Below are 14,609 nucleotides of genomic sequence, written 5' to 3' on the forward strand. Positions count from 1 at the left end.
TGCACGTGGAATTAACGTGCAAGTGGCTGAGCATGCCACAGACACGGGTACCCTTAACGTAGTTCTCGAGAAGATTCAGCGTGACACAGAGTGTGACAAGGCTGGCCCTTTGAAATACAGGTACAACAGAAACAGGAAGAAAGAGTGAGAGAAAGTTGTGGTGAAAGAGTACAGCAGGGTTCACCACTACCCCCTGCAGGAGCCTTGTGAAGCTTTAGGTGTTTTCGCTCAATAAACACTCACAATGCCCGGTCTGGGAATCAAAACCGCGATCCTACGACTGCGAGTCCGCTGCCCTAACCACTGGGCCATTGCGCCTCCACAAACTAATTTAAATAACAAGAATATGAAATGGAAGCAAAATTAATGATATGAAAAATAAATATAATTGAAGTATGTAAATAATATGAATATGCACACAGATACATTTACGGAACTATATATATATATATAAATATATGTATGTGTGTTGTGTGTATGTATGTATGTATGTATGTATGTATACATATATATGTACAAGACACACGCTCACATAAACAAGTTTATATATATATATATATATAAATATATGTATGTGTGTTGTGTGTATGTATGTATGTATGTATGTATGTATACATATATATGTACAAGACACACGCTCACATAAACAAGTTTATATATATATATATATATATAATAGAAATATTAAAATTACTAAGTCTCTCTAAAAGAGATTACGGCAGCGTTCCTGGAAATTAATAGTTATCGCCATACTAATATGGCATTCTTATAAAAATAAGAAAAAAGCTGTCCGCTTATTAGCTCCATGAGGCCATCGCCTTAAGTTAGCTATTCGATACACAAACTGTATCCATATAACCTTCGAACAAGGGAGGTCAGTCGCTCCACACTACTTGACCGACAGCTACAGACGCGTTTCAGGGTATTTGCCCTTTGTCAATGCAGCGTAGTCAGACCCAGTAGGTGTCGCTTCTAAAATCTTTATTATGATTATAAAAATCTTACAGAGATAGTACATTACAATACAAAACATAATTACAAAAAGTTTACGTTGTTCGTTTGATATGTTGATTATTGATTATGATACTAGACTTTACTTTTCTCCTTTTTTTTTAAATTAAAAATGATTTTGGCCAGCTAGGTATATCACAGTCAGGATTCTTACCCGACAGCCTAAGAGCCCAGAGACTATTTTCTCCCTTCATGATGACCAAGCAGGGTTACTCACACCCACCTTTTTTATCACATCCTTCCATCGATTCACATACTTTTTCTGTGTCAGGTTCCTCTTCTCTAAATCCATCTTGCTCTTTAGATGGTATCTGAAGTATTTTAACATACCATATCCAGAGACAAAGGATCCTGACACCAAACCTTCCAATCTAGTTCTCCACACACACTCTTTCAGTACTGCCACCGTACAGTGAAAACAAGCCTCACCTTCCTTTGAGAGTCCAGCTGGCGGTATCATCTTCATTATAGAACCAGCCGATAGCTGTACTCGTCCCAGATGCGACAACACGTGTTCTACGTAACTTATTAAGCCTGAGAGCTCCTGACAATGTACAAAAGCGTGCTGGACGGTTTCATCGTCCAACCTACATCTTGGACATGTCGGTGGCACTGACATTCCATGCCTATATAACTTATCGCGAACAGGTAGAGCATTCCTATAGCACTGCCAAGTCAGGGATTTTTGGTAATTGTCCAAATACCCCGGCTTGAAAGTCTTCTTAAACAGGTCGGATAGTTGATCCTCATCGAACCCCAGAGCCCCTCTTAGGATGTCGTCATTTTTTGCCTCTACCATCCTTCTATAAAATGTCGAGGTGGTATTCCCGCAGCCGGCTTTGCCTATCTTGTGGATCAGCCAGAGTGCCTGTCGGCACTCTTTCTGCCATAATGTCAGATTCCGTCTTTTAATGAAACCGGGTTTAAATCTCTCCATAGAGTCCGGTTGCGGGAAGAAATTATCTGCCAGCGGACTCCACACCTTATCACCTTCCAGGTGAAACCAGAGATGTCTCAGTCTCAGCGCATGCCTGCGCATCATTAACCAAGGTATACCCAGCCCACCCTTTAGTGGTTCCTGGCAACACACGGAGCGCCTTACAAGTGGCTTTCCTCCCTTCCACAAAAAGCGGAAAAGGAGTCGATCCAACTTGCTTAGCCACAAATCGGGGCAAGGCACGACAGTCAGGCGATAGGTGATTACAGATGCTATAAACACCTGTTCCACCTCCGCCCTCCCTTTCAAGGAAAGATGCCTTCCGGACCACTCCCGAACTATGGCTCCTACCTTGGTCACTACCTCGCTCCAATTTTTCTCCGTCTGGGAGTCTGAACCAAACCAAACTCCAAGCAATTTAACAGGACCATCTGTCCAGTGTCCAACAACACTGGACGATATCGGCTTGTTCCTCCAGGTGCCGAGGCGCAAACCGGTGGACTTGTCCTTGCTAACTTTTGCCCCAGCCACCGCTTCGTATCTTCGGAGAGCACCTTCTACACGAGTTAGTTGTGCTTCGTTGGACACGATGAAGGTGACGTCATCCGCATACGCAGAAACAGACTTACCGCATCCGATTTCATTAGGATTGCATCTCACCGTCTCCAACTCCCGCAGCAATGGCTCAAGAGCCAAAACGTACAGGAGAGGGGACAAGGGACATCCTTGACGAACTGAACGCTTAATCGAAAACGGTTCCGTTAAGTAACCGTTTATGTGGACTGTGGACTTGATACCGCTGTACATAGCTGATATCCACCCGCGAAAGTCAGGGCCTAGCCCAGCCGCTTCGAGAACCGTCGCCAGGTACTGATGATCTACCCTATCAAATGCTTTACTTTGCCGGCTAATTGCCCAACCCTGTCTATAGTGTAGCGTAGAAGGTGAAGATTATCTTCGATCGACCTGCCTGGGATTGCACATGTCTGTGCCTTTCCCACAAGTTTTTCCATGACGACCTTCAACCTTTCTGCTAACACCTTGGCCAAAATCTTTAACTCTACATTAAGTAGAGTTATGGGCCTATAATTACTAATATTATCCCCCTTGCTCGGGTCTTTCTGGATCAGCGTCACAACTCCCCGGCTCACAGAACTGGGAATCCTCCCATTCTGTTGCCAGTTTGCGTAGACGCTTGCCAGTATGTCCCCGAACAAGTCCGGCATACAACAATAAAACTCATAGGGCAGACCATCCAGTCCCGGCGACTTTTCCCGGGCGCATTCAGCCAAAACCCCTCTTACCTCCGCGGGAGTAATCGGTCCTTCACAGCGTTCCGCTCTGCGTGGCAAGAGCCGAGGCCCACCAGCTAGGAAGTTCTGTAAGTCCTCTCCTCGCTCGAGTGGATCGCCCTCCCCAAACAACCGAGCGAAATGCTGTTGAAAGACCTTCTGTATCTCCTCCTGTCCATAGATTTTGCGTCCCTGTTCGTCAGTTAAAGACTTAGTAGAGGACTTTTTGCCCTTCTGACTCTCCACATGACGTGCCCATCCGGCATCATTAATACCTTCTCGTTTCACTGCACGTAGCTTAGCTCTGACTCTACATCCTTCATGCTTGGCATTGAGGTGACGGTACAAGATCGTTCTCTCTGCTAACACTCTAGATGCACAGCCAGATCCCATTGCCTCGTCTAAGTTCTTAACTAAATCGCCCTCTATTCTAGACCTATCTAAACTTAGCTGGTTGCTAAATCTAGTGGACTCCAAACGGATGGCTCTTTTGAGGGCGATCCACCATCTATTATTAATGATGGTTCCACATAATGCCCTCTGGACTAATTCCATAATCCGGTTACGGAAAGCTTCACAAGCCAAAATAGACTTGTTCATTTTCCAGTATCCGGGTCCCTGTTTATGGCATTTATCTACATGTACCTCACACGTCACTAATTTGTGATCCGTGTAAGGCACAATACAAAATTGTGGACAGCTAATGCTATTCCTATCTCGTTCTTTAACAAATACCCTATCTATATACGATCTGCGTGAGCCGTCATTGTTACTCCACGTCCACTGTGGAATGCTCGGCTCATCCATTCGAAACCGATCTACTAGATTAAAGCTCGTCAGTAGACCCTTGAGGCAAGAATTTCTCCCTTCTATCAGACGAGCCCACACTATCTATCCGCGCATCGATGATAGTGTTGAAATCCCCTACCAATACTACCGTTTTAGACGTCACTAAAAAGTGCTCCAAGTTCCGATAAAAACCAGTCTGCCTACCCTCATTAGGAGCATAAACAGCTACCAACCTGAAGGACTGCTTACTCACGTGAGTTACATCGAGGACAACCAGCCTACCTTCTGGGTCCATAAAGACAGTACTTACCTGTAAGTCCAAGTTCTTCCTGATAAGGACTGTCACGCCTGCACTTCCTCCTCGGCTAGGAGAAATAAATTTCTCGTAACCATTGAGAAGATGCGAGAACGCTTGGGTTCCTCTCATTTTGGACTCGGTGACAATGGCTACATCTATTCTGTGTGTCCTGAGGTCGTCCAGCAAGCAAGCCTGTTTCCATTTCGACCCCATTCCACGCACATTTATACAGCCCAACTTAATCATCGATGAATGAAGAAAGTTTGTTACTTACGGTTGTGAGAGGGAGCATGGCAGCTTTTGTCTGCCTGCCTCCCCCACACTCTCCGTTGTTGCTGGGCATTTAACCGGCGTTGCCACCGGGCTCTGGGATGGAGTGGCTGCCGGGCTAATATTCAATTTTCCAGCTATCACCTCTTGTGTGACATCTTTAATCAGGTTGTCCCTCACGTGTAGTTGGAAGAGTCTCTCCTTCCATTCCTCCTCTCCAACCTTCGCATACCTCCAATCCGGGTTTTTTTCCGATGATTTGAAACATTTTATGTTTGGTTTCGCTTTTATGTACCAAACTACTCTCTCGTTTTTTGTGTTATAAGCAATGCACCTATCGGTTTTTTTTAATTCTTTTAAAGTTGGGGGCTGGGGTTTAATGAAATGCTGGCCTACAAAAGTAGTGCCAGCGGGGTGGGATTGGATAATTTTTTTGTGTTGTTCTTCTGCGTTTGTTTTTCTTTTTGTTTGGGGTGGGGAGTCCGGGGTATTGGATTTCTTCCTTTTGTTGGTTACAGTCGTATATTCCATTACTTCCAGTTCTTTTCCATTTGATAAATTATTTTCCCCCTCGTTTTCGTTTTCGTTTTGTTTTCCATTCATTTTCTTTTCCTCCTTTTGACTTTCATTTTGCTTTTTCCGGGTATTCTCTTTTGTTGTTGCTGTGATGTCTGCTTTGTTCTCCACAGCGGTTTGAATGGGGGCATTAACGGGTTTTTTCTTTTTGCACTCTGAGCGGACGTGACCCTTCTGCCCACATTTGAAACATCTGGGCCTACGTCCCTCCACCGATACCCGCATAGTGTGTCCATCCCCCACGAAGACCCTGTCTGGCAAACTCTCCAGCGTTGCATTGTCAGCTTGAACGATCATTTCAAGCTGCTGACCTTTCCAAAATTTTGCCTCTTTCATCCTCATGTTTAAAATGTTTAATTTCTCTTCTACGTCGAATACGACCGCTGTTGCTGCCCACATTACATCGTAACCTGTTGGTATATCCTCTATTGTTACCTTAGCTGTTCTGCGCCCTAAGTACGTGGGCAGCAACAGGATGTCTGCACTCTTCAACGTTTGAGTTGAAATTTCCTTCGCTATGCTAGCCGACTCGAAATGCGCTTCAATAGCAGCGCTTCTCACTCCTCGGCCAACATAGCGAACCTTGTTCCAAATTGGTGCCATGCACCGTTCTACCAATTCATTTTTTACATCTGCAATCTTTTTTTCCTTAATATTATATACCTTATAAATTACCGTCTTCTCACGGATTGCTTGTAAGGTGTCAGGGGGCGGTATTATTCTCGTTTCTTCTCCATTCCTTTGTATGAACTTTCTGAACTTGAAGAGATCCCCCATTGCTACTTCCAGTTCTATAACATTGCCTCCAACGGCTTCCGAAAAACTTTGTTTCTCCTTTGTATCCTTTTGCTTTCCATTATTTATAACTTCTCCCATCTCGGGAAAATCAGAATTTGACGTTAAGTCAAGATCCATATTAAAATGCAAGTGACTTGTCACAAGAGACAAGATAAAAGTTAATTCCACACTGAGTTAATAGTTCATATATAAAAAGAAATTTTCTACCCCGAAGGGCGAAAATTACTTTGTTCCACAAGTTAATAATCCAAAAACTGTACGTGTAAATCCAGAACAGAACGAACTAACATAACAGCTTACAGCGTAAAATAATCCGACGTAATCCAAGGAAAAATCAGTAGGTGTCGCTTCTGACTATCTCTGTTCGAAGGTTTTATTTACCTAGTTTCTGTGGAATACATCCACTTGTTTTCAATAATAGAAATATTAAAATTACTAAGTCTCTCTAAAAGAGATTACGGCAGCGTTCCTGGAAATTAATAGTTATCGCCATACTAATATGGCATTCTTATAAACATAAGAAAACAATTGTCCGCTTATTAGCTCCAGGAGGCCATCGCCTTAAGTTAGCTATTCGATACACAAACTGTAGCTGTCGGTCAAGGAGTGTGGAGCGACTGACCTCCCTTGTTCGAAGGTTATATGGATACAGTTTGTGTATCGAATAGCTAACTTAAGGCGATGGCCTCATGGAGCTAATAAGCGGACAGCTTTTTTCTTATTTTTATAAGATTGCCATATTAGTACGGCGATAACCATATATATATATATATATATATATATATATATATTATATATATATATATATGTACAGTAGTTACATGTGTGTATATATATATATACATATGTAGGCGCAGGAGTGCCTCTGTTGTAAGTAGCCTGCTTACCAACAACATAGGTCCGGATTCAGTCCCACAGCGTGGCACCTTGGGCAAGTGTCTTGTACTATAGCCTCGAGCCGACCAAAGCCTTGTGAGTGGATTTGGTACACTGAAACTGAAAGAAGCCCGTCGTGTATATATATATATATATATATATATTTGTATGTATGTATGTATGTGTGTGTGTTTGTGTGTCGATGTTTGTCCCCCAGCAATTGCTTGGCAATCGATGTTGGTGTGTTTACGTCCCCGTAACTTAGTGGTTCTGCCAAAGAGACTGATATAATAAGTACTAGACTTACAAAGAATACGTCCTGAGCTCGATTTGTTCGATTATGGGCGGTGCTCCAGCATGGCTGCAATCAAATGACTGAAACAAATAAAAGAATGAATATATATATATTTAAATATACATATATATGTATGCATGTGTATATATATATATATATATATATATATATATATATATATATATATATATATGTATGTATGTATGTATGTATGTATGTTATTATGTATATATGTATGTATGTATGTATGTATGTATGTATGTATGTATGATATATATATAATATATATATATATAATATATATATATATATATATATATATATATATATATATATATATATTATATTAGAAGAAATGAGGTAATCAGAAGATCGGATGGTTTATATTTACAGATATTTATTTATACATTACATTTTTTATATATATATCATATCACTTAGATCATTAGCGCTTTCTCCCATTCTAGTGGGATTTTCAAATCAAAATAAGTTCCTTTGTGGGGAATTTTAATCATTTTATAGAGTTTCGTAGTGGTGGGGGAGGAATATAAGACAGTACAAGAGGGTGAGGTGGATGAGGAGAAAGTGAGAGAGAGAACATGTGTGTATGTGTATGTGTATGTGTGTGTGTGTGTGTTTGTATCTGAGGTGAGTGCTAAAGAGAAAGAGGGGAAGGGAGAGAGAAGAAGAAGGAAAGAATTCTTTTGGTCTGCTGGGCAGAATATTGACTCCAAGGGGGCTCTAAGAATTTCAGCTTTGACCACTTCACAGTGTCACTGAGTGTGTGGTGGCGGGGAGGTAGGCCATAATATTGACTCCAAGGGTGTTCTAAGAATTTCAGCTTTGACCACTTCACAGTGTCACTGAGTGTGTGGTGGCGGGGAGGTAGGCCATAAATTATATTTCCTTTTATCATTGTGAGAATGGTCAAATGCTTTTTGGGGTTTAAGAATTCTTTCCACTTTTTATGATCGTTTTGTGGATGTGTGTGTGTGTGTCTGTGTGTGTGTCTGTATGTGTGTGTCTGTGTGTGTCCGTGTGTGTTTGTGTGTGTGTGTGCGTGTGTGTGTGCGTGTGTCTGTGTGTTTGGAGAAGGGGAGAGAGACAAAAAAAGAAAAAGAAAAATAAGGGAGGAAGGGGAAAAATTGTGTTGATATTTATACCACTATATACATATACACGCTTATACATGAAATATTTGAAAAAAAAACTTTTATCGGTTCAAAATGAACAACTAAATTACACCATCTTGAAATTTTATATCATAGGAAAGTTAAAATTAAAGTGACAATTAAAAAGTAAAGATGAAGTAAATTATAAAAATATTATAATGTATATAACATGCAATACATATATATACACATACACACATATATATATACATATACAGACATATACTAAATGTTCTACTATATCAGATTGTAAATCGAAAGATGTGTCCTTCAATGTCACTATATATACATGCTTATACATGAAATATTAGAAAAAAACACCTTCTATCGATTCAAAATGAACAATCAAATTACACCATCATTGCACCATATATATATATAGAGAGAGAGAGAGGGAGGAGTGTGGTTGTATACTGTCAACTTAAAGTAACAGTAAGGGAACTACACCACCGCTGTTTAGCCCTATGAAACACCGACGCTTCCTGTCGACCTCGACACATTTCCTGTGTCCTTATATATTTACGAAGGGGAGACAACTACCCCCAACAGCTAGGCCTGCATCTAGAGACACGCATGTTTCAGGGTCTTTGCCCATCATCGATCTAGAGTAGCAGAGGCCTGCTAGCTGAATATGAAATCTTTATTAAGATCATGCGAATTTATATAGAATTGGACATCACAGGACAAACAATTACAAAGAATGTTATGAGAGTTTTAAAAAAAAATTTTAATTTAATTATAATGTAACACGAACGAAAACTTGTCTTACTTTTGCCTTTAAACGAAAACTTGGCTTACTTTTGCCTTTATAACGAGAACTTTAGTGCGTTTATTTAATTTTTTTTGTTTTAAAAGACATTAGAAATTATAACATATGTAAAATGAAAAGGAATGGGAAGTGCCGATTTCGAATTTTGAACCCGGCAGCCTATAAGGCCAAGCAACTAATTTTTCCTTTCTTCGATGATTAAGCTGGGTTACTAACACCCACCTTTCTCATCACATCCTTCCAACGTTTCACATACTCTTTCTGTGGCAGGCTCCTCTTCTCCAACCCCGTCTTGCTCTTCAGATGATATCTGAAGTATTTCAACAAACCGAGACCAGAGACAAAGGACCCTGTCACTAAACCTTCCATTCTGGTTCTCCACACACACTCTTTCAGTACTGCCACCGTACAGTAAAAACAAGCCTTACCTTCCTTTGAGAGTCCAGTTGACGGTATCATCTTTATCATAGATCCAGCCGACAGCTGTACTCGTCCCAGATGCGACAACACGTGTTCAACGTAACTTATCAAGCTTGACAGCTCCCGACATTGTACAAAGGCGTGTTGAACGGTTTCATCGTCCAACCCTCATCTTGGACACGTCGGTGGCACTGACATTCCGTGCCTGGATAACTTATCGCGAATGGGTAATGCATTACTATAGCACTGCCAGGTCAGCGATTTTTGGTAATTGTCCAAATACCCCGGCCTGAAAGTCTTCTTAAACAGGTTGGAAAGTTGATTCTCATCGAACCCGAGAGCCCCTCCTAGGACGTCGTCATTTTTTGCCTCTACCAGCCCTCTATAGAACACCGAGGTGGTATTCCCGCTGCCGGTCTTGCCCACCTTGTGGATCAGCCAGAGTGCCTGTCGGCACTCCTGCCATAAAGTCAGGTTACGTCTTTTAATGAAACCGGGTTTAAATCTCTCCATAGAGGCCGGTCGCGGGAAGAATTCCTCTGCCAGCGGACTCCACACCTTATCACCCTCCAGGTGACACCAGAGATGTCTCAGCCTCAACGCATGCTTGCGCATCATCAGCCAAGGCATCCCCAGCCCACCCTTTAGCGGTTCCTGGCAACACACGGAGCGTCTCACAAGTGGCTTTCCTCCCCTCCACAAAAAGCGGAACAGGAGTCATTCCAACTTGCTTAACCACGAATCGAGGCAAGGCACGACGGTCAGGCGGTAGGTGATGACAGAGGATATAAGCATCTGTACCACCTCCGCCCTCCCTTTCAAGGAAAGATGCCTTCCGGACCACTTCCGTACTATAGCTTCTACCTTGTTCGCTACCTCGCTCCAATTCTTCTCCGTCTGAGAGTCTGGACCAAACCAAACTCCGAGCAATTTAACAGGACCATCTGTCCAGTGCCCAACAACACTGGACGATATCGGCTTGTTCCTCCAGGTGCCGAGGCGCAAACCGGTGGACTTGTCCTTGTTAACTTTTGCCCCTGCCACCGCTTCGTATCTTCGGAGAGCACCTTCTACACGAGGTAGCTGTGCTTCGTTGGACACGATGAGAGTGACGTCATCCGCATAGGTAGAAACAGACTTACCGCATCCGATTTCATTAGGGTTGCCTCCCAACTTCCGCAGCAAAGGCTCAAGAGCCAAAACATACAGGAGCGGGGACAAGGGACACCCTTGACGAACTGAACGCTTGATCGAAAACGGCTCCGTTAGGTAACCGTTTATCTGGACTGTGGACTTGATGCCGCTGTACATAGCTGAGATCCACCCGCAAAAGCCAAGGCCCAGCACAGCCGCCACGAGGACCGCCGCCAAGTATCGATGGTCTACCCTATCGAACGCTTTACTTTGGTCTAAATGGACCAATGCCCCTCCTTTGCCGGCTAATTTCCCGACCCTGTCTATAGTGTAGCGGAGAAGGTGAAGATTGTCCTGGATCGACCTGCCTGAGATTGCACATGTCTGTGCCTTCCCGACAAGTTTCTCCTCGACAGCCGTCAACCTTTTTGCTAACACCTTGGCCAAAATCTTAAACTCTACACTAAGAAGAGTTATTTTCCCCGGCGCAACCGGCCATAACCTCTCTTACCTCCGTGGGAGAGATCGATCCTTCTCAGCATTCCGCCTCACGTGTCGAGAGCCGCGGCCCACCGGCTAGGAAGTCCTTTAAGGCATCCCCTCGCTCGAGCGGACCGCCATCCCCAAATAACCGGGCGAAATGCTGGTGAAGGACCTTCTGCATCTCCTCCTGTCCATAGATCTTGCGACCCTGCTCGTCAGTTAAAGACTTAATACAGGACTTTTTGCCCTTCTGACTCTGCTCACGACGGGCCCATCCGGCAACGTTAATACCTTCTCGTTTCCCGGCACGTAACTTAGCTCTGACTCTACACCCCTCATGCTTGGCGTTGAGGTGACGGTACAAGACCGTTCTCGCTGCCAACACTCCAGATGTACAGCCAGATTCCATTGCCTCGTCTAAGTTCTTCACTAATTCGCCCTCTATTCTAGTCCTATCTAAACTTAGCTGTTTGCTAAATCTAATGGACTCCAAACGGATGGCTCTTTTGAGGGCGAGCCACCATCTATTATTAATGATGGTGCCACATAATGCCCTCTGGACTAATTCCTTAATCCGGGTACGGAAAGCTTCACAAGTCAAATAGACTTGTTCATTTTCCAGTATCCGGGACCCTGTCTATGGCATTTATCTACCTGTACCTCACACGTCACAAGTTTGTGATCCGTGTAAGGCACAACAGAAAATTGTGGACAGCTAACGCTATTCCTATCTCGTTCCTTAAAAAATACCCTATCTATATACGATCTGCGTGAGCCGTCGTTGTTACTCCACGTCCACTGTAGAACGTTCGGCTCATCCAGTCGAAAACGGTCTACTAGATTAAAACTCGCTAGTAGAACCTTGAAGCAAGGATTCCCTTTTCTATCGTTCGAGCCTACACTATCAACCCGCGCATCGAGAATAGTGTTGAAGTCTCCTACCAAGACTAACGTTTTAGACGTCACTAGAAAGTGCTCCAGGTCCCGATAAAAACCGGTCTGCCCACACACATTAGGAGGAAAAGAGAGAGAGAATGATACATAGGTTTAGAAAAAGAAGGAGATTGTGACGTGGGGCGGAAAACTAAAGAGGTAGAGGGATAGTATGAGATATAAGGTGGTAAAGAGGGAGGGAGAGAGACAAAAAGTGAGAGAGGGGGAAGGAAACAGAGATGATGTATGAGATATATGCTTTGTGAGGGTAGGAGAGTAAGAATAGGGGAAGGATGTTGTATTAATACAGATTAAGGAGGGGGAGATTTTCTAAGTGTCCTTCATTTTTATATAAAAGTCAAAACCAAACTTAAACATACTTGGCTGTTATATCTAGTATCACATTAGATCCCCAATTGGACTATATTTCTCCAGAAGCTTCTTAGAGTGCCCTTCATGATTACAATATAAAGAATAGTGTGATGAGCTGTGATTTCTAGCAAAATGCCTAACTAACAATACGTTTTATACACGCTTCTTCACTTGTTTTCTCATTCTAGGAAGAAGTCTGACCAGATTCGGGAAAAATTTTATGAATGCTTCTTAAATTATCTTTCAGTTTTGTATGAAAAACAAAGCAACTTTAAGTGTACTGGGCGGTTATTTCTAGCATGATGTCAAACCATGTGTAGGACTATTCTTTGAATAAATGCGTCTTAAATTGTCCGTCAATGTCTTGGCTATTTAATTTCCTCAGTTATGAACTACACAGTAATTATGTAATTAATCATTAGTTAAATAATTAGCTTCTGGTAAAATGATTAGCGAGAGAGAAATTTTAAGGTAAATCTGAAAATATAATTTATTTGTAAGAAAGTAACGTTTCTTAGAAATAAAAAGAGAGGAAGAAGGAAAGAGTAAGATATAAGGAGGTGCGAGAGATAGAGAGAGAGAGAAAGGAAGAAAGAAAGAGTGAGAGAGAGAAACCCTAGGGATGGGGAGGGATATATTAATGAATGAGGTGCTGAGAAAAATGAAGAAAGAAAACCTAGGTAAAGGGAGGGATATGTTAATGTGCGAGAGTGCAGAGAAAGAAAGGGATAGTGCGTGTGTGTGTGTGTGTGTGAGAGAGAGAGAGAGAGAGAGAGAGAGAAGAGAGAGATTTATTTATATTTTCAGTAACTGAGGGAAAGGATGAGGCGAGAGATACAGTAAGAGGGGCGGGGTGGTTAATATGAATATATAATGAGGTGCTGAGAGAGAGGAGACAAAGTAGAATAATATGTTGTGTAGGCGACAGAGAGAAAGAGTATGAGAAAGAGAGAGAGCGTGAGAGAGAGAGAGAGTATGAGAGAACATGAGAAAGATGTGACAGGTGGATTGGTATAGCAATATATATATAGTAAGGGAAGGAGGAAGACAGAAACATAGATAAGAGGGAGAGAGAGTGTATGAGAGAGAGAGAATGAGAGAGCATGAGAAAGATAAGACAGGCGGATTGGTATAGCAATATATATATAGTAAGGGAGGTAGGAAGAGAGAGAGAAACTATGAGAGAGAGAGAGAGAGTATGAGAGAGAGAGAAAGAGAGAGCTTGAGAAGGATAAACAGGCGGATTGGTATAGCAATATATATATAGTAAGGGAGGTAGGAAGAGAGAGAGAAACTATGAGAGAGAGTTCTTTGTGTTTCATAAGGTAAAGAGAAATGGGTTTAAGCAAGGGAGGGGGAGAATAATTAATGAGATGGGAGACGGAGAGAGAAGAGAAAGAGACAGAGTAACAAAGAATCAGAGAGAGAGAGAACGCGTTTGTACAAAAAAAAAAAAAAATTTAGTATTAGGGGGAGGGTATGAGTTAATAAAGAAAGCAAAATGGGCGGAGTCATTCTACATTTTACAAGGTAGTGGGAGGTGTCAACGTAGAAAGGGTAAGAACTCTTATTGCATCCCTTTTTACTTTAAATTGTATTATTTTCTTGGATCCTCGGTAACGGAAAACATGCGATTCCGGGAAAAAATACAACAATCAATAAATATCCATTTTACCGGAAGTTATGACGGAAAAATCGGATCTTGTGAATTTTCTAAAAGTCCTCTCCCCACTCCCGCAAGGTGTGTTTACGCAATTTTATTTTGTCATATTCGTTTCTACGCAGTTGTTAAACCCCAGCAGGTTTGGAATTTTTGTTTTTGTTAATCGGTGAAGATCTTTATATTAACCCCTATTTCTTATCGTTTATTTGTTTCAGTGGAAAAAGTTGGGAAAGAAAGACAAAAAGAAAGAAGGAAAGAAAGGGAGAAGGAAGGAAATTAGGAAGGAAGGAAGAAAGAAAGAAAACAGGAAGGAAAGCAGGACAGAAGAAAATAAGAAAGAATTGAAGGAAAAAGGATATAAATAAAGAAAGAATAAAATATAGTCAGTAGGAAGTAAAGAAGGAAGGAAGGAAGGAACAAGAAACAAAGAAAGCAAGAAAGAAAGAAAGAAGGAAAGCGAAGTGATTTTGTAATAAACGATGAGATGAGAGCGGGAGAGAGAGAAATATAGTAAGAAAGAT

At 42.0% G+C, this 14,609-nt stretch overlaps 1 long non-coding RNA gene across 1 annotated transcript in view; it reads right to left on the reverse strand.

The window, feature by feature from the left end:
* LOC118763224 overlaps positions 1-4,818 on the reverse strand; it is an 8,326-nt gene extending 3,508 nt beyond the window's left edge. Inside the window, exon 1 of the long non-coding RNA XR_004998974.1 lies at positions 4,598-4,818. This is a non-coding gene — a long non-coding RNA (uncharacterized LOC118763224). The remainder of the gene's footprint in view (positions 1-4,597) is intronic.
* Between the last annotated feature and the right edge of the window lie 9,791 nt (positions 4,819-14,609).

This window comes from Octopus sinensis, linkage group LG4, assembly GCF_006345805.1.
Source record: "Octopus sinensis linkage group LG4, ASM634580v1, whole genome shotgun sequence".
Taxonomy (NCBI): domain Eukaryota; kingdom Metazoa; phylum Mollusca; class Cephalopoda; order Octopoda; family Octopodidae; genus Octopus; species Octopus sinensis.